At 42.7% G+C, this 23,964-nt stretch overlaps 1 long non-coding RNA gene across 1 annotated transcript; it reads right to left on the reverse strand.

Moving 5' to 3' along the window:
* Positions 1-21,381: 21,381 nt before the first annotated feature.
* LOC132467235 (uncharacterized) lies at positions 21,382-22,895 on the reverse strand. The gene is made up of 3 exons (XR_009527976.1): positions 22,609-22,895; positions 22,192-22,318; positions 21,382-21,494 (listed from the first exon to the last, which is right to left on the reverse strand). It is a non-coding gene; the product is annotated as an uncharacterized LOC132467235 (long non-coding RNA).
* Between the last annotated feature and the right edge of the window lie 1,069 nt (positions 22,896-23,964).

The raw sequence follows: 23,964 nt of genomic DNA on the forward strand, positions 1-23,964 counted from the left end.
ACGAAAAAAATAGTCTGCAATTATATGAATGCTAAAGACATTAAAACACAATTGATTAGGCTTAAACCGACATATATCAGTCCTAATCCTGAGCGCACGATCGGGAGGTGGAAGTTGCGCTTTAGATGCCTTCACAAGTCCAGCGGAGGGCTCCAGTTTTCGCCGGCCAAGTCATGCGCCGTGATATGTGTGACGGCTATGTTGCACAACATTGCAGCTAAGGCTGGGGTGGCTTTGCTTGAACCGGAGGACGTTGAGGACGATGACGACGAGGAAGATCGGTGTGAGGACGGCCTCCCTCATAACTACGCGGCTGGTTTTCATGCGCGTCGAAGAGTGATTGAGACATTTTTTTAACCCCCTCCACCCTCCCACATGTCACTAAACATTCCCGTCAACGTGACCAATCCCCACCATATCCCAGCCTTTTGCCTGCTCCTTTGCTTGTTTTTTATATATTTTTTTATTTCATATTTTAATTTTTTTTAATTTTTTCATTTTTTTTTTCATTATTTTATGCTACGTTTTATGAGTGGCCATTTTAACATCTTTATTAATAAATTAATTAATAATCTTTATTAATTATCAAACTAAGAACATAAAGGCGCAATGCGTTTTAATAAAACGCATCCAATAGACGGAATGTCCGATGGTGACGCCACTGAGGCTATAGCTGACGATGCTCTTAGCGTCCTACGAGTACCTACGAGCACCCCTGGAGTACTCGTTAGCTACGAGCGTTTTCAAGACGTTCGTTCCCAACTATGCTTTCGGGAAACGCGGTGAAAACTCTACGATGCCCTTTCGACGCACTTCACGATCCACTTAGGCTAACGACGCTTTCGGGAAACGGGGCCCAGAGCAATCACTAGAACAACACGGCGGGGTACACAGGTATAAGCACAAAGGTTCCGGGGTGCAGGATTTAAATGAGTGCAACACTAATTCAGTCTTATAATACGGTTAACCAAAGAAACTGAAATTGCATGTATGTCCCCTTATAAAGTACAGACATTATATTGCACGAAAACCAACTTAACCCATTTAAGCCGGGAAAGCATTGCCGCTGTTCTACCTTTAAAGCCGGGGGCGCTGTTGCGTCATTCTACCTTTAAGGACGGGAAAGCGTTTGCGTCGTTTTTCTGTATAAGGGGGGTTTTTGCCCAAAGTGTCGGCCTCTGGGCCACTGAAATGCATCATAATAGACACATATAGGTGTCAACTTGTTCCTCGTGAGTTTAGTTCAGAAATTTCTTCAAGCAAGTATGGCGGAATTTGAGACTGAAGACTTTTCTGACGGTAGCGATTTCGAGGAGTTTCTCGGCTTCGAAGATGTTGATGAGGCCGAGTACTTTGATGACGAATACGAACCGATTGACCGGGAATTATGGTTAAGGCACATGTTCGTGAATGACGACGAGGAAGAAGAAGTATGGAATGGGGCTATGGGAATGGGGCTGCTTGTGTTGCCGGTGCGAAGAGATTACTGGCGACAGAGTAAGAATCTCTTTCGGACGCAATTCGCCAGAAATATGTCCCGGGACAGATTTGCGGCCATCTGGAGGCAAGGACAATAGTAATACTTATTGATTGTGATGATGCTGTAATAAGAAATTACGACAGTTTATATGTAAGAGATGTATTACTGTCCCGGAGATGCGCAAAGCACCCGGGTGCGTAAGACCAGATAAGCTTCTCTGGAATGTCACTTATACTTATCAATAGTAATACTTATTGATTGTGATGATGCTGTAATAAGAAATTACGACAGTTTATATGTAAGAGATGTATTACTGTCCCGGAGATGCGTAAAGCACCCGTAAAACCAGATAAGCTTCTCTGGAATGTCACTTATACTTATCAATAGTAATACTTATTGATTGTGATGATGCTGTAATAAGAAATTACGACAGTTTATATGTAAGAGATGTATTACTGTCCCGGAGATGCGTAAAGCACCCGTAAAACCAGATAAGCTTCTCTGGAATGTCACACCTAAGTGCGATCTCCAGACTAGCAATACATCTCTTCCAAAGAATAGAGCTTCTTTGGAATTTCACACCTAACTGCGATCTCCAGAACAATAATGCCTAGGCTACTATACATTCCCAAATTATAGCCTGTATCTTTTAATTACGCTACTTCTTAGGATGGAATGCAATTGTATTTGTATTATGCATAATACTTTTATTCAGTAGTCATCACATACAAGTGCATGTAATTTAAAACGCAGACTGTTTACAGTTTTAGTCCCAGTCTGTTCCCCTTCCCATGTTTGTTATTATATACTTTATTACTTTCTTATATACTTATTTCACTTTATTATACTTTATTTTTTTTACTGTTTTGTGCTGTTCCTGCACTTTTACATATTTTTTTACTTTTTTATTTACTTTTCTACCTGTATGTAAATATTGTAAATATTTGTAAATAAAAACTCAAATTTCCCATGTAAGCCACAGGTGTCAGCTCTCAAATACTTTTTGAATTGTGTTCCTATCTGTTACAGGGGCTGAGAAATCAGTAATTTAGTAGGCGTTGACACAATTGCTGAATTTCTAGAAAAACTTCAGGTTTTGGGGGCTTTTCTGAAATCGCCTATAGGTTTTACAGGCATTTTTTCCAGGCGCTTTAGGCCTAAATGGGTTAAATCACATCCCAACTTCAAAACTTAACAACAGGCATTCAACAACATTTGGCAATCAACAACAACAGGCAATCAACAACATTTGGAATTGCACAACAATTTTCCTTCTCACATCAGGCAACAACAACAACCTGTATGGCCTCTTTTTTTTTTCTTTTCTTTTTTTTAACAGTTCAGTCTCTCTGAAGGCTTGTGTTGCCTCTCTGACCTTCTTAGTGCAATAGTAGAGTCCACAGACGGAGGAATGGGGGCAGCGGCAGGGGCTGGTGAGGCAGTTTGCTCAGACAGTCCATCTGGGGGCAGCAACAGTCCATCAATGCACACAGGTGCAACACAGTCCATAGAGCTGCTCACACTGTCCTTGTGCGAAACACTCTGAGACCCCATCTCCTCTGCATCGGTGCGTTGGACACGCATGTGATCTTGGTGCCTGCAAACCTGCCTGCCATCCAACAAGTCAACCACAAAAGAAACCGGACCTGTCTGGCGTTGAATAACTCCTGGCAGCCACTTTGAAGTTCATGACATACACACAGTCCCCCTGCTGTAAAAGCCGCTCTCTTGCATGTTGGTCCCATCTCACTTTTTGGTTCTCCTGTGATCGGGCAACTTTTGCTCCTACATCCGGGCGAAGGAGGTCCAGATGAGATTGGGGCTTTCTCCCCAGCAACATCTCTGCTGGAGGCAAACCCGTGGTTGTGTGTGGAGTAATCCGATACTGGAATAGGAAACGTGCCAGCTTGGTCTCCAGCGTGTGCCCTGTCATTTTCCGCAGTCCAATCTTTCAGTGTCTCAACAGCACGTTCTGCAAAAGTTTTTCTCAACAAACCCTTTGAAAACTTCACTGGTGAATGTGGGCCCGTTGTCACTGACAACCATATCTGGTAGCCCGTGGGTGGCAAAGATGCTTCTGAGCGTGTCAGTAGTAACTGGGGCTGTGATATTTGACATGATGTGTGCTTCCATCCACTTTGAATGAGCGTCCATCAGCACCAGGAACATGTGACCCATAAACGGACCAGCGAAATCCAGGTGGAGCCTGGACCACGGACGTGCCGGCCACTCCCATGGGTGGAGAGGCGCAGGTGCGGGCATCTTCTGGTTACTTTGACACTGTGAACATGCTTTTACCTTTTCTTCCAAAGTACCGTCCATCCCAGGCCACCACACAAACGACCTGTCGAGGCTCTTCATCCTCGACACCCCGGGGTGAGCTTCATGCGGCACTTCCGTTATCTGAGCCCGTCCCGCTGGTGGAATATCACCCTGGAGCCCCAGAGGATACAGCCTTCCAGCAAACTTAGCTCCAGCTGACGCTTGACATAGGGCTTGAGCTCCTCCAGCTGAACTGTTACTGGCCAGCCCTGCAACAGCCATCTCTTTACTTGTGACAGCACCGGGTCTCTTTCAGTCCACTGTTTGATTTGCTTTGCTGTCATCGGAGAGTCAGACAGCCTGTCTAACAAAAACACAGTCTCTGGAAGTAGGTTAGTTTGGCTCGGTGACTCTGGGAGGGGAAGACGCGTCTGCATTTGCATTTTCACTTCCTGCTTTAAACACAATGTGACACTGATACGCTGACAAAGTTAATGCCCATCGCTGCACTCTTGCTGACGCCATGGGTGAAATACCCTTAGACTCACTAAACAGGCCCAGCAAGGGCTTATGGTCGGTAAAAATGGTAAATGGGCGACCATACAGGTACTGGTGGAACCGTTTCACAGCAAAAACTACAGCTAGCCCCTCTTTTTCTAGCTGAGAGTAACCCTTTTCTGCTGATGTGAGAGTGCGAGACACGTACCCAATAGGCTTTTCATCTCCGTCCTCCATACAGTGCGAAAGGACCGCCCCCACGCCGTAGGGTGATGCATCACAGGATAAGACAACTTCTTTGTCTGGGTCAACGTGCACTGCACGAGTAGCGTTGCTGAGGGCAACAGTTCTTTTACCTGCTGGAAAGCTGTCTCTTGAGCTTGTTGCCAATTCCAGGAACAGTCTTTGTGCAGCAGCTGATACAGGGGGGCGAGCACAGTGGAGAGTTCAGGCAAGAACTTCCCATAATAGTTCACTAAGCCCAAGAATGACCTGAGCTCTGCCACATTGGACCCCACATTTGGACCCCAGGAAGACTAGTCTGCCGCTTCTGCGACAACTAATGGGGATCCATAATAAACAATAAACAATAAACATTCTTTGAAGAAGAAGGAGCCTCCTTTATCGCCCTCACCTTCTCTGTCATGGGGGAAAGACCCTGGGCGGAAATCCTGTGACCCAGGTAGGCGACACTTGGAGCCTGGAAAACACATTTACTGCGTTTTGAACGCAGCCCGCCCTCCTTCATTCTCTGGTAACCCTTCCTTTTACAGTCCCCTAATAACTAGGTATTTACCCGGTACATACCTGGTAAATCATAGTGTATTACTGGGTAATTACCAATGGTAATAAGAAGGTAAATACAGAGGTAGTTACCCGGTAAATCATAGTGTATTACTGGGTAATTACCACTGGTAATAAGAAGGTAAATACAGAGGAATTATCCGGTAAATTATAGCGTATTACTGTGTAATTACCACTGTTAATAAGAAGGTAAATACAGAGAAATTACAGCTGAAGTACTAAGTAAAACCTCATCTATTACCCATCAACTCAACTAAGTAACGTGTAGATGTAACTGTTTTAGGTTGGTAATAACTCCGATATTGTGTACTTCCTAGGAAATTAGGCAACCAATTCTTAGAAACACTTATTAATTCAAGATACTAATGTAGTTATCCAAGGTTTATGTCGGTAACAGCCCAAGTTTAATGATGTACTAGAAATGAGCTTAGTACTTTCCAATAAATTACTTTACTTTACATAGCTACACCCATTTAGAAAGGGTTTATTCGATTTACCACTATGGAATTACTTACCTGGTAACAACCTCCGCAGGAGCAGTTTTCTTCTAGTGTCATGGTACATCTTAACTACTGGGTACGAAGCCGTTTGTTTCCATGGTATTACCAGGTTCTTACCATATAATTTATAATAGATACATTCCATTGTCCATGCAGTCAACACAAACTTGTACCATGTACGTTCTGCGACTTTACCCAGTAAGTAAGCTGAAACTGTACGGTAAAAGGAAGCTTTGTTTGTTACCAGGTTCTTACCATATAATTCAACCCGGTATCACGCGATTTCGTGCTCATGCGCACAAACGTTAATCTATTGAATCGTGTTCCAGAGCACGATAGTCCGACTTTTTTCGTGCTACACAGAACGAAATGTAAACCAATGCATTCTGAATGGGAGTGTTCTCAGACAATTAACTTGCTCCACAAAACACTACGAGAGAGAAAGAGAGAGAGGGAGGGACAGAGAGGCTTCAGAAAGGGTGTGCGTAGATAGTACAGTGCACCCTAGTTATGTTTGTGCCAAAACCACAAATGCTATATATATATATATATTGCCTAATTGCCTATATATATATATATAGGCTACATATATAATTAGGCTACAATTATATTATTTAGCGTGTAATGAGACAATCTATAGCCAAATTGTCGAAGATGCCCGAGAATCTCCGGAAATATCAGCATGGGAAATCGGCGCATCAGACCCATGAACCTATAAAGAGGTAATCTCAAGCGGGAGAGAACGTTTGCTGTGCTGGTTTGTGTCAAGTAAGTACAGGGCTCTCAAGTCTCATGCATTCGGCGTGAGACACACGCAATTCAACCCATAAGGTTGTCCGGGAGCGTTCTCCCTAATGTCCCTTAAGGAGCTCCGTACAGATCATTCATTGTTGAAAATTGTCTGTGATAACTAACAATATAAAAAGCTTTTGGCCACCCGTTTCTACTTTCACCTTTAATTCTGAGAAATTGTGACAATTCACGGATATATTAAATGCAGGTGCGCTGCTCTGTAGGCAAACCGCGAAGGAAAAAAGGGTAGCTGCTTCATCTGTTCTTTTTAGAATTGTATGTCTTGGTGTTTAGATCTAGCCATAGATCTGTTGTCTTGCTTTTGGCTATGTGAATGGAAATCCGCGTCGATGCCTCGCAAGTCCAGTGTCGCGAGCGGACGTTGCCATGACATCTAGAAATCATACCGTATTTAATGGGTTATCATTAATCTTGATGTGTAGGGGTTGATAATAACTCGTGAATAATATTGTTTATACCACGGTCTGGGGCAATACTCGTATTCTGATTGGCTGCAGGGTGTGCAATAACTCCTGATATAGGCCTACAGACACCTGCTAAGTAGTTCCAGTCAGTGTTTAGATTCTCTGCCCGAGCCCGACCCGCGGGCCGGGTCGGGTCTGAGGAGAAATCTATGCAATAAACAGAAATAGTAAAGGCCTTTATTACACGGGTCTTCTCAATGCCGTGGAACGCTCTGTTCACTTGCATGGGTAGTAGTCCGGTGACTTGTCAACCCCAGCGTCTTCCGTTGCTATGCGACGTCACTGTCTTTGCGGACAAATTATTTCTCTGCTGATCAACGCTACGAATGCTGGTAACGAATAAATTGTAAAAAAGACACAGCATGTGAAGTTATTTTTTCGTTTTGGCAAGTAGCCGTGTAATAAGCGGGATAATGTATAGAACGTCGCCGGTCATTATCAAAAATAAGACCCTTCAGGGCGAAGCAAGACACCTTCGCTGCGCGTCGGTGTACTGTTCGCACTGGCGGGGCTTATTTTCCCGATAATGACCGGCGTTCTATACATTATCCCTTACATTTATATTTAGCAGAGTAGGCCTAGTAACAAATGTGTACAAAGTTACATATGTATTAAAATGTCAGGTTGAAATCAGGCTCGGGCTCATAATTACAGTTAATGTGTCGGGTCGGGCCGGGCTCGGACAGAACGTGCACGGGCTCGGGCTTGATTTTCTTTATTAATCTTTATTATCTGAATGGGAAACCCAATAGGCCTATTTTAGGACCGAATCATCGTTAAACGTGTTTCTAATAACATTTCTAGCGAGAAATATACTTTTTACTTGCATAATCTTTAGATTGTGATTGTGTCTGATCTTTAGTTTTATAGTTATTAGGAAGATTTTATCGGCTCGCTCGCATGTTTCAACGATGTCAGGTTGCTAGGGACGCTGCTTTCGCTAAACTAGCAGCTCACGTGTTTCCTGCGTTTGTGTTATTAAACTGTTACTTTATGTAACTTTTAATGATATCGTGGAGGGGTGGGGTTCAGGCGGGAGGAAAAGACGAGGAGGAGATCCACGAAAGGGGATTGGAGGGAGGGGACAGGGGGAGTTGGATTCACTACCAAGAACTACAAATATGGCGGCGGGGCAAACTATATACTTATCAGCCGACTACAGAAACTTCTCTGAGTTCTATCTGTCCGGCTGAAAACTGTGGTACCTTATGGCATAAGGCTACCATTTAACCGCAATTTGTGTCAATACACTCTGTCTCTGCGCTGTGTGTACATTTATATGTACACAGATAGCCCTATGAGATCCTTGGATGATAAGGGGAATTACAAATATAAGTTATCGTTAGTTTTAAACAGTCACAGAGAGAGAGAGAGGTGTTTTGGGAGGGGTGGGGGGGGTTTTACGAGGAGGGTTTGGCAGCAGGAAGAGTGGTGGTCGGGGGTTCACTAAGATAGATGAGAGGAGGAGGCAAAGAATTAAATTCAACTATCAAATAGAAAGGCGTATGGCCTTCTTTCAGCAATATGAACAAGGAAGTGAGGGGAAGAGAGTGTTTGAAGGCATTCATGAAGGGGGTGCGGAAGGAGGGGAGGGGGGTGTTGGACGGGATCTGAAGAGGAAGATGATAGGGTTTCAAGGGGAGGGAGGTGTATGAGGGGTAGATTACCAGGGGCGTGCGGAGGGAGGGGGGAGAGGGGGGCGTTGGATTCACTACCAAGAACTTCAAATATGGCGGCGGGGCAAACTACATACGTATCAGCCGACTACAGAAACTTCTCTGAGTTCTATCTGTCCGGCTGAAAACTGTGATACCTTATGGCATAAGGCTACCACTCAACCGCAATTTGTGTTCTCAGTACACTCTGTCTCTGCGCTGTGTGTACATTTATATGTACACAGATAGCCCTATGAGATCCTTGGATGAAAAGGGGAACTACAAACAGAAGTTATCGTTAGTTTTAAACAGTCACAGAGAGAGAGAGAGAGAGAGGTGTTTTGGGAGGGGTGGGTTTTTTTTTTTTGAGGAGGGTTTGGCGGGAGGAAGATTGGTGGTGGGGGGTTCATTAAGACAGTGGAGGAGGAGAAGCGGAGAGAGACGGGGTTGGAGAGAGAGAGAGATGGAAGGCCAGTGAGGGTGTTAGACTGGGCCTGGAGGGGGGTGGTGGGGACTTTACGAGTGTAAAGGGTTAGGAGGGACTCGTAGATTAATAATTTGCGTCTTTAATAACGAAATATCAACAGACTTGGATGTAAAATGTAAGCATGCAGTCTTGGATGGTATTAGCGGATCAGCAGTGGTATTTACTCTGAACGTCTGCTATGGAGCTACTGCTTAGGAACACAGACCGTGCCGGCCTCAGGAAAGTTCAGAAGAATGGGGGAAGTGAAAGATAATGATGATTGGAACTCTTGTTAATGTTCTATTGTGGCTCGATCTTCACAGAGACCGATAGTGGAGGACCCTGCTCCCACCTATAACCATGAACAATCGTTAACGACGAGTACTCAAAACAACGCCAGAGTGGGGCATTAAAGACAAAGCTATTCTGTGGGGGGGGGCTTTGTAACGCAGATGAGAAGGTGTCTTCATGAGGGGGTGAGGGAGGACCTACCTTTAGACAGGCAGGCAGGCAGACAGAGAGAGAAAGAGAGGAACAGGGAGAGTTACAAGATTGTACAACGTTAATTACTTTCAATATTCCATGTTGAAACTGTGGAACAACCTTTTCGTATGTTGCCCAAAAGTAATATGTTTGTACAAACAAAGTGGATTTACAGATATTACCACATGCATACATAAATATTATTCTCCCAAAGATGTTGAATTCTATTAGTTACAAAATTATAGCCAAAATATTATGTGCTCAGAAACTAGTGTCATTTAATGAGACGTAGAGGATGAGGGCACTCAATGCGCGTGCGGAAACTGTAGTCGGATCTAAATATTGATATTTTAATCAAAGTCAAACTAAATACCTCAAATATTGGAATGAAATATACAATATCATACCTCCAGCTATTGACTAGTGAAATGTGACAATTATACTTGCACTATTAGCTGAATAAGTAGCTGCCAAAACATTATCATCATTTGAAACAGATGGATCTTTAAGGGAATATATTTATGGAGAGAGAGGTCTGCTATTGTCCCAGGTCAGAGACCACGCAGTCTTAACAACAGACAAGCTGGCCCCTACCGACTTGCAGAATAGAGAGAGAGAGAGAGAGGGGGGAGGGATGGAGAGAGAGAGAGAGAGGGAGAGGGAGTGGTCTGCTATTGTCCCAGGTCAGAGACCACGCAGTCTTAACAACAGACAAGCTGGCCCCTACCGACTTGCAGAATAGAGAGAGAGAGAGAGAGAGAGAGAGGGGGGGGGGAGATGGAGAGAGAGAGGGGGTGGAGGGATGGAGAGAGAGAGGGGGGGAGAGAGAGGGAGAGGGAGTGAATGTAACACTGTAGCTGGGCCCCCCGCTGCTCTTGGTCTATGCAAGACCTCCTACACAGAGCAAGATTGCGTTTTGTTTTTACAAAAGGCTTTGACTACAAAGATGGCGGAGGTTCGTAACAAAGGAAACCCACGTCACCAAGACGCGTCGTCTCTTAAAATCCTACCCCACGTGGTACACCCAATATCCCCGGAAGATTCAAACTTGCTGCAATTTCATCTAGATATCACTGGTCAAACGCACCGTATAGGATCTCTATAAGAATAATGAGATTCGGGCAAGTTTGTTTCTACGGCGGGATAGCGAAGCTTGCAAAGCAGTTGGGTTAAAACTGCGCAAGTGTGCCTCTACGGCTGCGTTGTATACTATACAAAATTTCACATTGGATTTTCACATGAACCGGGCCGGGAGGAACCAATCTCATTCGAACTCCAGGTCAAACAAAGGCCTAGCCTCCGGCTTTAATATGCAACTAAGCTAGATTAACGTTAATACCTGACCTGTCCTTATCCCACTGTAAGGGTTTGGAACGTTTGTGGTCGGTGATAAATTATACCTTATGGTGGTACCGGCTGAACTTCGGTACTTCACCATTTACCTTATGGTGGACCGGCTTAACATCAGTACTTCACCATTTAACAATTAAACTGCAGGTGATATGTCTCCCACGCGGTACAAACATTAGTTCTAGACGGGAGTGGATACAGTCTATCTACAAACCCATAAAAACACGGACATACACCATTCAACAATTAAACCGCAGGTAATACGTCTCCCACGCGGTACAAACATTAGATCTAGACGGGAGTGGATACAGTCTATCTACAAACCCATAAAAACACGGACATACACCATTTAACAATTAAACTGCAGGTGATATGTCTCCCACGCGGTACAAACATTAGTTCTAGACGGGAGTGGATACAGTCTATCTACAAACCCATAAAAACACGGACATACACCATTCAACAATTAAACCGCAGGTAATACGTCTCCCACGCGGTACAAACATTAGATCTAGACGGGAGTGGATACAGTCTATCTACAAACCCATACAAACACACCCCTAGCCCTTTGCTCCTTGAATATAATTATTTTATTTAATCTGTTAGCGTATCCGAGCTGTTATGAATTTCAATCTAAGGGCCGAGACCACGGATCTCCGCAACCAGACGGAGGCAGTACAAGCTATTTACCTAAATGTTACTATTCTAACTATTACAGAGTTTAGTCATTGACAACAGGTTCTGTTTACCTTTCAGTGGCGCCTGCAAATAGCCTGTATTGCGTCCCGATGGCCGCGTGCTTCGAGTCTCGGTCCTGGAACTTTTCCAAGAACGTCAGGATCACCAAATTGCAGAGTTTCTTCAAGGAAAGGGTTCAAATCCGGGATAGCTCTTAACAGTTACTTTATTTGGTAAAGTATGCATGTTTCGGTATGGTAACTATGACTATGGAGCAAAAGGAGAGGAAGCGTGTTGAACACGTGTGAGAGATATAACTTTAGCTACTTCGAGCCACGGGCAAAGGCCCATGACTCTCTGCGGGTGTGGGTGAAAATCTCTGGGGTCTCCACTTCGACTCCCCTGCTAGGGGACGTCAAGTGAGCGTGGCCTATGCTGTGGGCGTGGCCGGGGTGACGTAATGGCTCCGCCCCTGCCTATAGGTGTGCTAAAGTAGTTATTGCAGCTTAAGGCCCCGTCCACACAAAGCCGATTTCATGGCGAAACCGCAAAGGTCTTGTACGGTTCGGCCTTCCGTCCACACGAAGCCGGCGAATCCGCTGACCGAAACCGCAAACTTCTGAAACCACCCTCGGAGGTGGTTTCAAATCTATCCGGTTTCGTTTTGGTTTCGTGTGGACGCCTGAAACCGACTGAAACCGCAAACCATGACGTCATCGCCCCACCCCTCGACCTCCTAGCCAATGGCTTTTAAGCCCGCGGAGTCTCAGAAATCACAACAAAAAAGATGATGGCGGACTACAAGCTTGTAATCGTTCTGCAGCATATCGTGTCCCTTGTTGGGTTGCTAAGCCATTATTTATTGAGAATCTAGTTCGCCATCGTAGAAGAGCTGTTTGTATGTGTTGTTAGTGGTTCGGGGGGCAGCCTTTATGCGCATGCTCGCCTCTTCTTCTTCTGGATTTGTGTACCAGAAGCAGCGCCCATTATGGGCCTGGAATGTTTACTACAGCGTTTCTACAGATCTATCCGGTTTCGCTTGGCTTCGTCTTTACGGAGATACTCCGAAACCGGATAGATCGAAACCGTAACGGTTTCGCCCGTTTCGGCTTCGTGTGGACGGGGCCTAAGTGTTCGATCCTGCTTCCTAGTGGCTATGTGAGGGTAATACAGCTCGTGTGTTTGAATCTGCTTCCTAGGGTCTATGTGGAGGCAGCTTATGTTCTTAAAATACGTAACCGACAAGAAACACTTGCGTTACAGTGTGTGTATTCACACACACACATGTGGCGCTCGCACGGTCGAGTCTCATTGGCGGGCCAACGTCTCTGGGCGGGCCAGGCAGAGTAAGGGGAGGAGCATGATGACGTTTAGGACGTCATCATGCTTGAAGACGTCCTAAACACAGACATTTCAAATCAGCGCACTTGAGCCTTCGTTTTTTCAAAGGCGAGCAGAACAGCTAGTGTTCGTTTTACACCAAACGTAAGTTTTAGCCACTGAGGGACCATAGGCAGGCTAGGGGAACTCATATTAATGTTAGAAAACCTCATAAAGTCAGATTTTCATGTCATGGGACCTTTAAAGTCTATTTCAGCAATCTGAATGCCGCTTCCACTTCTTGCTGTTGGATAGCGATTTTCCTTCGCAGCCTTCACACTTTCAGCCCTCTCTGCAGCAGCCTTGTGGTCTTTCTGAACATACTGCTTCTTTCCAAGATTCAATGTGGGCTTCCAGTCCATGTTATGTTTGTCCCAGCTAGGTGCTGGTTGTCCAGAAACAAAATGATTGCTGCATACGCGCTCGCTCTGTAAAATGTCTTTGGCTTTTACATCACCGCGACTCACCGCCGAAATCCACATTTCTCTCCGCTCTTGGCTTAGTTCTTCGACAAATTCGCCTTGATTTGTGATTACTGCTGGTATACGATAAAACCCTACGCCTTTATGCTCTCCACTTTTGCTTCCACAGCCAACACAAAGCAAAGAACCATCGCGACTTTCTCACTGTGTCTCTTTGCACTCGGCTTGTTTATGCTCGAGGGGCACCAATATGGCGGATGACAACCGTTGTCAAGTCTTGGGTCACTTGGGTGAAAGCCAAGAATAAAACAAATGCTATCAAAGGAAATGTACGGACTTTGTGATATGTACTTTCAAAATTAAAGCCCAACAAATTGACAAATGTAAGCCTATGCCAATAGTTTTTTATTGGAGATTTAAAAGGAAACGCCTTGTTATAACAGACTCAATCCACTTCAGGGTCATAGTTCACGACCCCATAGTGTCACCCAAGAAGTTTCAGGATATTCTGATGTGTATTTTCAAATTAAAAGCCCACTAGGTATTGAAATATGACACTTATTACATATTATTTTGGTTTCAATTTAAAAGGAAACGCCCTGTTATTCCAGAGTCATTCCACTTCAGGGTCACAGTTTACGACCCCATAGTGTCACCCAAGAGGTTTCAGGATATTCTGATGTGTAGTTTCAAATTAAAAGCCCACTAGATATTGAAATATGAGACATATTAGATATGATTTTGGATTAAATTTAAAAGGAAACGCCCTGTTATTCCACACTCATTCCACTTCAGGGTCACCGTTTACAACCCCATAATGTCACCCAAGAAGTTTCAGGATATTCTGATGTGTAGTTTCAAATTAAAAGACCACTAGATATTGAAATATGAGACATTAGATATGATTTAGATATGAATTTGGATTAAATTTAAAAGGAAACGCCCTGTTATTCCAGACTCATTCCACTTCAGGGTCCTAGCTCCCAACCCCATAGTGATACCCAAGAAGTTTCAGGATATTCTGATGTGTAGTTTCAAATTAAAAGCCCACTAGATATTGAAATATGAGACTTATTACATATATTTTTGGTTTCAATTTAAAAGGAAACGCCCCGTTATTCCAGACTCATTCCACTTCAGGGTCACAGTTTACGACCCCATAGTGTCACCCAAAAGGTTTCAGGATATTCTGATGTGTAGTTTCAAATTAAAAGCCCACTAGATATTGAAATATGAGACATTAGATATGATTTAGGTATGAATTTTGATTAAATTTAAAAGGAAACGCCCTGTTATTCCAGACTCATTCCACTTCAGGGTCATAGGTCACAACCCCATAGGTTCTCCCAAACAGTTTCAGGACATTCTGATGTGTAGTTTCAAATTAAAAGCCCACTAGATATTGAAATATGAGACATTAGATATGAATTTGGATTACATTTCAAATGAAACGCCCTGTTATTCCAGACTCATTCCACTTGAGGGTCATAGTTCACAATCCCCTAGTTTCAACCAAGAAGTTTCAGGATATTCTGATGTGTAGTTTCAAATTAAAAGCCCACTAGATATTGAAATATGAGACATATTAGATATGAATTTGGATTAAATTTAAAAGGAAACGCCCTGTTATTCCAGACTCATTCCACTTCAGGGTCATAGTTCACAACCCCATAGTAATACCCAAGAAGTTTCAGGATATTCTGATGCGTAGTTTCAAATTAAAAGCCCACTAGATATTGAAATATGAGACATATTAGATATGATTTTGGATTACATTTAAAAGGAAACGCCCTGTTATTCCAGACTCATTCCACTTCAGGGTCATAGTTCACGACCCCATAGTGTCACCCGAGAAGTTTAAACCCGTCTCCATGTAAATCTTTTTGATGTATAATATTTTCTATGTATTAAGTATAGTTATTCCTGTTTGATTTCCCATTTTTGCTTTTGGCCCTATTCCTCCAGCACATGGGATTCATTGCTGTTCACTTAAATATTTTAATGCTTTTCTCTTTGTAGGATCACAGTGGAATAATAATATGGTCTTGCAAGTATAGGAATCCTAATTTTGATGATTAAGAAAAGGTTCGGGGTCACCCAAACTCCATTACTCTACAGGCCAGCATGTGTCTTTGCAGAAAACATTTCACCCCACCAGGAGTTCCACCACTGAACCTGTAGGCAGCGGTTTAGGGTCTTCATCTATCAACTTTGCTACACCACTTTCGTAGTCTACATCGATGGATACTGTAATAGTTTTTTATTCAATGAACTTTGTACTTTTTTTCTTTTTTTTTGTATATGTCTCCACAAAATAAAATGTTGTCCTAATTGCAAAGGACACAATCCCACTTGCTTGTAGGAGTTGGTCTTTACTCATCCCCAGACACTGCTCATGGTACCACCTCTGGCATGTGTCACACATTATCTGTAAAATGAAATAAGCAGACAATATCGTTATCATTGTCAGGAATAAGAGGCCATGAAGGACAATTGTTTTAAGGAATGTAGGGAATTTAGGTGGTCTGCAACATTGTTCATGGTTTTCATTTTTCTGAAAAAAATTTAGAAATACTCAAACACTACATTTGATTATATTAACATACAATAACCCCAAATCATAAATGTACAAGAAATAATGAAAACCACTTACCCAATCAGTAGTTGTAGGCCCTGATCCTGGGGGCTTCGAGGCAGAGCACATTGCACAGTGGTTGTCCATGTCAAACACTGAAAGAAAATACTTCCAGATTTTTGGCAGCTGGGATCAATTTATATGAAGCTTGTCAACTGGATTATGAATTATCATAAACTCAAACATATTGATGATGGTGACTGTTTAACAACATTTTGAGTCTTGCATTGATTAGTTTTGCGTTCCGAATAGGTTCTGTTCTTTGGTTTAATTTTATTTTTGTGGGTTTTAAGTTATTTAAGGGACAGCACAGCATTAACAGAGACATATAAAGGCAGACATACTCAGACAATGAATAGTAATGCGTGGGAGGAAAGAGATTATAGGTAACCGCAGAGAGAACCGGGCTTAAGCCCGGGGCTTGAAGCTCACGATATTGTCCCTCACACGCGTTAGATACAATTCCCTCCCTTAAGCTTCATAGTTACCATACCGAAACATGCCTACTTTAACAAATAAAGTGAGTTAAAAGCGACCAAGGATTGGACCACTTTCTTCCAGAAATAACGCAATAAATTCTATTTACAATCGAATTTGATTTTGGCAGACTGTGTGAAGTTTACCAGCGGACTGTATTGATGTTTTCTTAGGAATGTTTATTATTCTGTTAATTGTCCTGTGATTATGTGATTGGATAATGAGTTAATATGAGATATGTGTGGGATATTTGATGGTGAATTTGTGCATAAAATGAATGACGCTTTGGACTACAAACCTGTATATGTGTGCAATGTACATTCACTTTAAGAGGCTGTAGTTTATTTGAATGCGTATTATTGCTTTTAACCACATAACAAAACTAACTACCTCATATAAAGAAATGAGAAAAACGTCTAACAAACCTGGGCCCCGTTTCCCGAAAGCGTCGTTAGCCTAAGTGGATCGTGAAGTGCGTCGAAAGGGCATCGTAGAGTTTTCACCGCGTTTCCCGACAGCATCGTTGGTCACGAACGTCTTGAAAACGCTCGTAGCTAACGAGTACTCCAGGGGTGCTCGTAGGTACTCGTAGGACGCTAAGAGCATCGTCAGCTATAGCCTCAGTGGCGTCACCATCGGACATTCCGTCTATTGGATGCGGTTTATTAAAACGCATTGCGCCTTTATGCTCTTTAGTAATTCAAGATTCAAAGATTCAAAAAGCTTTATTGTCTAGTATGTTGCCATACTAGAAAATTGTCTTTTGACTGAAGGCTTGGAGGTGTGTGTGTGTGTGTGTGTGTGTGTGTGTGTGTGTGTGTGTGTGTGTGTGTGTGTGTGTGTGTGTGTGTGTGTGTGTTATTTGTGTGAGTTCTTTGAGGAATGAGTGTTCTGTGTGTGTATAGCTATGGGGATGAATGATTTTTTTGTAGATAGCTTTCCTGGCCAAAGGCATTCTGAATCTTCTGCCAGAAGGAAGTAGATCAAAACAAGGATGGAGTGGGTGGGAGGGATCTAAGAGGATGGAGTTGGTCTTCCTTCCCACTGCCTGGATATACAGATCCTCCAGCGCTTTCTGGTGTATTCCTATTAGCTTGCTTGCTTGCTTGCTTAGTTAATCTATTAAGTCTGCTTTTGCTTGCGTTTGTGAGGAAGCCGTACCAGGATGTAATGTTGCAAGTGATGATGGATTCCACCAGAGATTGGTAGGCAGTTGACAAAATGTCTTTACTGACATTGAAGGTGTCTAGTTTCCTCAGGAGATACATACGTTGTTGTCCCTTCTTGTAAACCCCATCTGCATGCTGGCTAAAGGACAGACGTTGGTCGATCTCTGTGCCAAGGTATTTGAACTTCACCACCTGTTCAACCACTTGTCCTTCCAGGGTCAAAGGTGAGGAAAGTGGATGTGGGGTGTTGGATGCCCTCCTCCTATGGCAACACAGTTCTTTGGTTTTGCTGATGTTCAACTGCAGTGAGCTTTCTTTGAACCACAGGGCCATTTCAGTGATATATTGGGTGTACTTGGACAGGGTGCTTTGATCTGTCAGTTTGGCCACCAAGGCCAGATCATCTGCATATTTAAATAGCTTGAATCCACTGATGTTGCATGTGATCTCATTGGTGTATATTGAGAACAAGATGGGAGACAAGACACAACCCTGTGGGACTCCAGTGTTAAGGATGATGTTGGACGATGTTACACCCTGGACCTTTACATGCTGGGGTCTGTCCTTTAAAAACTCCTTGATCCAAAGTGTCAGTGCTGGGTTGACCTGAAGCTGCTGAAGGCGATGCAGGAGTGTGTTGATGTTAACTGTATTAAATGCTGACGAGAAGTCCATGAATAAGACCCTGACCAAGGAGTTCTGGGAGTCCAGGTGCTTTGTGATGGTATCCAGTAGATGTAATGTAGCGTCCTCCACACCTCGTTTTGGCTTGTAGGCAAACTGCAGTGGATCCAGATTCTCACCGATGGTGGTGGTGAGCTCTCCTGCAACAACTCTCTCCATGCATTTGCACAGGATAGAGGTGAGTGCCACTGGTCTGAAGTCGTTCAGAGCTTTAGCCCGGGGCTTTTTGGGAACAGGGATGATGGTGGTCTCCTTCCACGCCCTGGGAACAAAACTGGCATTTAGGAAGAGCTGAAACATTTCCGTCATTACACCGCCCAGCTGACTTGCACACTCCTTCAGTATTCTGCCCTTCAGCCCATCTGGTCCAGGAGCTTTGGAGGAATGGAGATGGGAAAAGATGGATATAACCCGCTTCTCTTCTATGCAGATAGATTCTGGGGGGTATAGGAGAGTGACCATTTCCTCCATAGAGTCAGTGTTGTTGAATCTGGCATAGAAGGTGTTGAGTTCTTCAGCAAAGGCAGCAGGGTCTGGGCATTGTACTGCAGCAGTGTTCTTATTCCTGCCCATCATGGTGTTTAGGCTCCTCCATGCATGCCTTATATCTCCACTGATGAACTTCTCCTCCATTTTGTTTTTGTAGTTGAGCTTGGCCAGCTTGGTCTTCTGCTTTAGCTCCTTTTTCAGCTCTTTAACTCTCTGCTGGTCACCCTGGATGAATGCAAACTTTTTTAAATTGAGACAGTTCTTAAGGTCTTTGGTTATCCATGGCTTATTGTTTGCAAAGATCTTAATTTGTTTGGTGGGAATAACACTATCAGCACAGAATGTGACGTAAGAGCATATGGTATCGTACAGGTTAAGGTCACCATTGCATTCCCTGAAGAATTCTTCCCAATCTGTCAGCTCAAAACATCCTTTCAGTCTTTGAATGGAGTCTACCTCCCATGCCATGATGGTTTGGGCCTGTACTTTTTGGGTCTTCAATTTTTGTCTGTACTTAGGCAGTAGTAGTATTACATTATGATCTGAGGACCCAAGGGCAGGGCAGGGCTTGGATACATATGCACCCGGGATGTTTCCAAAACATAAATCTAGCGTTCTATTCAGCCGTGTTGGCGTTGTTACATACTGTTCTAACTGTGGGAGAAGTGCGGTGACGTCACATGTGTTGAAATCTCCCATCAGAAACACGGGCTGGTCAGATGCCCTGGAGACGGCATTGTCATAACATTCTAAAATGAGCTCTGCTGCCAGCGCGTTGTCAGGGCCAGGGACATAAACAAGAATTACTGTTATTAATTGAAATTCACGGGGAAGATATGACACAGACAAGATTTCGTAGTGTCGTGAGCAGTGCATCTCACGAACTGTGAAGTTCGTTGCCCATCTGTCATTTACAACCATGCAAAGACCAACTCCGACTGATTTCCCCGTTACTTCTTTGTCCCGGTCAAAGCGTATGAATGTAAAGCCATCCAAGCACACTGTAATGTCCTCAGTTAACCACGTTTTAGTGAAACAGAATAAACTTGTACTCCGATAATCTGAATCAAGCTTAACAAGTGCCGCAAGTTCATCCATCTTATTACGTAGCGATCGCACATTCGCACATTTGAGTGAAAGCAGGTAGTGGTAGTTTACTTCCCCGTCTCCTGATCCTGTTCCTGATCCCTCCTCTCGATCCTCTTTTCCTCCTTCTCTTCTTTATAAGCCGGTGTGTTGGTATGAGATCCAGCTGTTCTGGTGACAAATCAACTGTTTTGCAAGCATATCGCAGCTCCAGAAGGTCCGCTCTGGTGTAGGTGCGTCTCGATGCCATTTGATGCGCGGTGACCCCAGCAGAGAAACTATCTTCATATTCCGTCGTGGATTGATGTTTTAAATCAAACGATGCAGAACTCTCACTATCCATACTTCACAAACGTATTGCACCAGTCTAACTGGACAAAACTTGAAAAAAAATTTGCTATATAATGTTTAAAAAAGCCTTCAATCACGAGTCGCTCAAAAGAGGAGCGCCCCGCGTCGTTGCCACAACAACGGAATCTTTATTAATAAATTAATTAATAAAGATTATTAATTAATTTATTAATAAAGATGTTAAAATGGCCAAAATAAAACGGGACAGTCCAGAAAATGTTTGCGCAGGCAGGGCACTCAAAATGTGTGAGAGAAAGTGGGGGGATTTGTGCAGACTGACATAGGCTACTCATAAGACGTAGCATAAAAAAAAAAAAAAAATAGAATAAAATAAAAAAAATAATAATAATTAAAAATAAAGAAATAAAATAAATTATAAAAAACAAGCAAAGGAGCAGGCAAAAGGCTGGGATATGGTGGAGATTGGTCACGTTGACGGGAATGTTTAGTGACATGTGGGAGGGTGGAGGGGGTTTAAAAAAAGTCTCAATCACTCTTCGACGCGCATGAAAACCAGCCGCGTAGTTATGAGGGAGGCCGTCCTCACACCGATCTTCCTCGTCGTCATCGTCCTCAGCGTCCTCCGGTTCAAGCAATGCCACCCCAGCCTTAGCTGCAATGTTCTGCAACATAGCCGTCACACATATCACGGCGCATGACTTGGCCGGCGAAAACTGGAGCCCTCCGCCTGACTTGTGAAGGCATCTAAAGCGCAACTTCCACCTCCCGATCGTGCGCTCAACGAAGCACCGGGCCAGACGGTGGGCTTCGTTGTATTCCTCATCATGGACGTCTCCCGGGTTATTCACAGGTGTGAAGAGGAATTATTTCAGGGGGGAAATTGCCGTGAAACGCACAGTGCATTCAGGATTAGGACTGATATATGTCGGTTTAAGCCTAATCAATTGTGTTTTAATGTCTTTAGCATTCATATAATTGCAGTCTATTTTTTTCGTAGGCTACTCTGCTGTTGTCCTTGATGGGGATATATTTTAACCCTTTTTAACACAATTTTCCTGCGACATTCCTGCGTCTCCCCCTCCTACGGAGCCCATTTCAGCACCGTGTCAGTAGACAGTTACAATCCTAAGACGTCGTGAGTGCAGCGAATGCGCGTTCACGTTAAGAGGAGTTTCGGGAAACGCGACAAAGAAATTATCGATGGATCGCAAGATCCATCGGGAGAATGATCGTACGAGCGAAGATCCATCGTTATCGGGAAACGGGGCCCTGAACCACTGAGTAATCCAAGTGCAAACTTAGTCCTCGCATTAGCCATCTCCTTCTTGGATGTCTCAAAGGACATGAGTGGCAATGCTGGAAATGCCTCCATCACTGCCTTCGCCATCTACTCCAACATACAGAATGAAGATTGTAATATTTGAAACATTGTGTTTAAACAGAAATGCAATAATTGCAAATAGACTTATACAATACATGGATTGTGTCAACAATCTTCCCTCACTTCAATCACATTACATACATACATACATTTTAGTGCGAATTCACTATTTGGACATCAATCAGTTGTTTTCGTTTTTATCATGCACAACTATTGTTTGTTGTCATAACTGTAATTTATAAAATATTTGTCTTATTTGACTTTAAATTATGTAATGAATATATTTTATGAACTCAATGTTTGTTGCATTGTTATTTATTCATATTTTGTACATTGAAAGAAGACACTGACTTCCCCACTGAAAATCTGACATGTAAGGTATAAAACACAATGTAATTTTGGACATGCAGTGAAAGAACAATGCAACATTGTTCCATCCCCCATGGAAACCATGTTAAAATGATGGACGTCCTGTCAATCACCAACTCAGAAGTGCAACAATTGTCTGTTATATTTCAATTGCTTAAACTATTTAGCCAATACTTCTAAAGACTTTTGCCATCAGTGTTTCATTTCTGGTGATGATGGTGTTATTTAGCCCTTTTCAGATAAACCATGTTGTTTCTATTTCAGATAAACCATATTTTTTCTACTGACTTTGATAGATATATATCGAAATTCATATCAAACATGCGTTCATTACCATGCTGACGATGACCCCACAACTACTGCTGTCCTGTTGAAGAGGATGGGGCATGGTGGCTCCTTTCCACTTTATAGTCCCCCAGTCATTCTTTGCGTGGCAGATTTCTCTCATCTTCAGGAATTCACTTTGGAAAACACATGGAGGTATCAAACTACATGCAATACCAATCTCAATGTCAGGTTTAAATAATAATAACCTTCTAATCAGCAAAGCCAAATAACTGCTTTAATTTACAGCTTTTTGGGATCTCTGTCTTATTCTGTTATTTGCAACCTTTTAACTAAAAAAAGGTGCATGATATCATACCAGATGCTATTGTCATCTTTGAAATTGTGTTAATTATTTTACACTGATTTCTTCAGGCAAATCTACTAAAATGTAAAATCAAACTTTATGAAAAAGTTGATGACCTACCCTATTCTTTTTGCAGCATTTTTGGACTCCGCTTCCTCGGCTTTATTCTCCATTGGATCCACCAAAAAGACTGAGCATGTGGCAAGAATTATGTACTAAAATATAAATGTTATTTAAAACGACATCACATACAGTAACAAAAACGGATTTCAGACCGGCAGCCTTGAATCACTGACCAGTAGTTTCCAGTGTACTCCTCCGACATTCACAAATGAGAGTATTGCTTGGTACAAGCTGAAGTCAGTCTGTAATGAAAAAGAGAAAATCATTCTAAGTTGAAGTTTGTTATGTTTTCTTTTGAAAAAATCAATTTAATTAATGTGATTTATTCAAATTCTTAAATTAGATAACCAAAATCTTCATGCTGTCATCCTAAATAATTAAACTTTACAAATGCAAATCAACCTGTTCTTGATAACTGTTTATTTGAAGTCCGGACAGGTTAATGGACTGAATACAAGCATTACCCTTGGCAAGCTGTGTTGTCTCATTTGGTCTCTTTTGCCAAAGAGTATTACACCTGCGGTGTAATGGTTTAGCAGGTAAATACTCTGGCCACGTTGACATTGGTTAGCATTTAGATGGAAGAGGCCCTCCATTACCTAAATTAAAAAATATAGATAAAGAGAGAAGAAGACAAAAGAAATAAAGTGAATTACACAATAATCACATGTTCAAATAAACAATGTAAAAATATAAAAAAAAATCAGAACTTGGAATACTTTGCTCAGTAAAGTTTATTATTGATACTTTATTATATTGTGGGTAATGTTAGAACAACCAAATACCTCGCCTGTCAGCCATCTGTGAGGTCTCAGCGAGCACAGTTCGCTGTGATGAATTAGAAAACTGTGAGGGCCAGGATCACAGCAACCACAGCTTCTGTGCTCTTTCTCTTCCACAGTGACTTTAGCTTTAAAGCGAATTTACACATTTTTAATAGTTATATCGTCCCAATAATATCCCTCATATTAATAATAAATTAAACAAAACTCTATAATCAATCTCAAATCCTGTGAAATGTAAGTTAAATTCCATTAACTTATGTAAATCATAAAAGAGCTGTCAACATAAGACCAGTCAAGAAAAAGCAGCAATAAAAAATACCTGTATTATGGTAAAACCTCAGGTAATGAACCTATCACTAAATATATATTCAAAATACATGAATGATGTGCTCATATGGCAATGACTGATATAATTTGTGTTGAATATTCAAATACAGGAGTCATCTTCATGACTCCTACAAGCGGGTAGGAGTCATGAAGATGATTCCTACCCGCTTGTCTTCCATTTCAGACAACAGTGGTGGTGGTGGTGAAGGTGGTGGTGGTGGTGGTGGTGGTGGTGATGCAT

The sequence above is a fragment of the Gadus macrocephalus genome, chromosome 11 (genome assembly GCF_031168955.1).
Source record: "Gadus macrocephalus chromosome 11, ASM3116895v1".
Classification (NCBI taxonomy): Eukaryota; Metazoa; Chordata; class Actinopteri; order Gadiformes; family Gadidae; genus Gadus; species Gadus macrocephalus.